Consider the following 2,500-nt stretch of genomic DNA (forward strand, 5'->3'; position numbering starts at 1 on the left):
AGACATCCGTTACTGTCTTTCCAATTCCAACCTCATCTGCAACCTTTCAAAGTCTCTCTCTCTCTCTCTCTCTCTCTCTCTCTCTCTCTCTCTCTCTCTCTCTCTCTTATACCAATTATTTTGTTTTCCCTGCTTTTTCATCTCTTTGTTCCTCTTTCTTTTTCCTCTCGGTCATACACTCATAACATAAGGTTTGACCAATATCAATAAGTTCCCTCAATTCTGCCATCTTGACTTAATTATCATATAACACCACAACACAAACTCAGGTCAATTGTTCGGACGGCAAATTGGTTAGGCTTGTTGTTTTATAGGCTCAGAAAATCAATCAGGATAATCAATTATCAGAAATGCTCTAATTTATATTTTGTTAGAATCTATGACTTAAATAGTTTCAGGAATAATGACCAAACTCGTCGTGGTAAGAGATTTATACGAAAACAATTCAAAAGATCATATAATGCAGAGGGCTTACAAAAATATAGTTTTATTATAATTCTGAAAAATATATTATATATAATTCGTACACATTCATCCCTTAATACATATAAAATAGTATCAAGCAGGTTTATAAACCTTAATCCACATGCCTGTGAGAAATATCAAGAGATGGATCATATTTTGTTAGAAAATACAAAAGTTGCATATGTGCTGCTACAAGCAGATGACACGTTCAAATTATACAGTTGATTTCAATCAACAGTTTAGTACTTCATTTCATGAACACTAAGTTAACACTTCGTTTCGTTGAATCAATTAAAACAGAAAACGACACTAATGTGTGAATAGGCTGTTAGGCTATAAGAGGGAAGCGAGAGAAATGCAACTAAACTTTACTAAACAGACAATGAGCTTATATACAAGGACTTGCACGCAAGACCGTCAGAAAATTCAAACCAACTAATGTATGAAAAAAGCCAGCCTAAACAGGTTCTGTTATTAGTACATTGGGAGGATACATTGAAAAAATAAAGAAATACCATTACAGTGTACGAGCATGTATGAAACATGTGGTACATGGCTTCCACACTTAAATGACACTGTACATGCGTTACCTATCAGGAGATATGAAGTTTTAAGGCGATCAATGGAGACCCAGTCTTCTTTTCTACGAATGTTAAGTAAGAATGCCTTTTACAAAGCTGTCGGTATTTGTTGCTTCAGTGGGAGCTCGCATGTTTGGCGGTAAATTTTCCCATAACATGACGTAGACGTTGGAGATTGTCGGATGAGGTTGCTGATTGGAAAAATTTGGCATTTATGCTGCCAAGACATACAGGGTATCATTAGGAGTGGTCCTTCGTCCCTGGAAGACAGGAGGAAGCAGTGTAAACCAGCTGGAGTCATTGCATTGGGACAACAAAGCACCTTTGAGGGTGCTATGAAAACATACAACAATTATGTTGGATGCAGTGCTGTAGGTGGTTGTCTGATGTAGAGCGATGCCCAGGAGATTTGCTAATGATGTCCACAACTGAGAGGTTAAAACAGTATCTCTGTCAGAAATGATATGCTTGGGGATACCAAATCTCACTATCTACTGTGAGAGTAAAGCATATGTACATGAGGCGGACATTGCAGTTTGTACGAGGATGGCTTCAGGCCAACAAGTCGAGCAGTCCATGATGATAAACAGGTAATAATGTCCTTGTGATGTTGGTAGGGGACCTACTATGTCAATGGGAATGTGGGGAAAAGGATACTGAGTTTAAGGAAAGGTGCCCCCTCCTGAATCTGTGTATCGATATACTTTTGAAGTTTGTCATGAAGTACACGGGCAGACTCAATCCTCTGCATCCTTAATAATGCCGTGCCAAATGAACTTCGTCTTCAGAAGCTGTGCAGTATATAGGCACAATGGATGTGAAAGGCCATGAATGAAATCAAACACCTGACAGCACATGGGGTAAGGTATCAATGGTCGTGGTCTACCTGTACTGACATCAAAGAGGAGGGTGGCCCTGGAGCCATTAAGGGTGCAATTGTGTTCAGATACGATGGAGAGATGTCGGCATTAACAGGCGGGCCAGGCATTGGACTATCAAGTGAAGATATGGGCCAGAGGCATGTGGTCCATGCAAATAACGATGGGCATACATTCTATGAAATGCTGAAAGTAATGGACAGCCAAATGCTCTGCCAGCCTTCCCTGGTCATATGTAGAGTACCTGGATTCTGCCTTGTACAATTTCTACTGAAAAAGGCCAATAGATGAGGCAAGCCGTTGACCACCAGCTCAAGTACTGCACCAATACCTATGCTACTGGCATCTGTGGAAAGTAGAAGAGGGTCATGTGGTTCCTGATAAGTGAGAACATCAGCGGTTGATAGGGCGTTCTTTGCACTGCAGAAAGCCGCTTCTTGAAATGTAGTTCTTTTTTAGTCTTTAGGTCTTTAGGTCCTTTAGCTTACCTTTGAGGGAGGCATATAGGTGTTGAGTAATGGCAATGATGTCTGGCAAGAATTCTTGGAGTTCTTTATCGGTCAAGGGCATTGAGAT

At 40.2% G+C, this 2,500-nt stretch overlaps 1 pseudogene; it reads right to left on the reverse strand.

The window, feature by feature from the left end:
• The window catches only part of LOC137659931 (chimeric ERCC6-PGBD3 protein-like), a 21,510-nt pseudogene that overhangs the window by 18,549 nt on the left and 461 nt on the right, over positions 1-2,500 (reverse strand).

The sequence above is a fragment of the Palaemon carinicauda genome, chromosome 20 (genome assembly GCF_036898095.1).
Source record: "Palaemon carinicauda isolate YSFRI2023 chromosome 20, ASM3689809v2, whole genome shotgun sequence".
In the NCBI taxonomy this organism is placed as follows: Eukaryota; Metazoa; Arthropoda; class Malacostraca; order Decapoda; family Palaemonidae; genus Palaemon; species Palaemon carinicauda.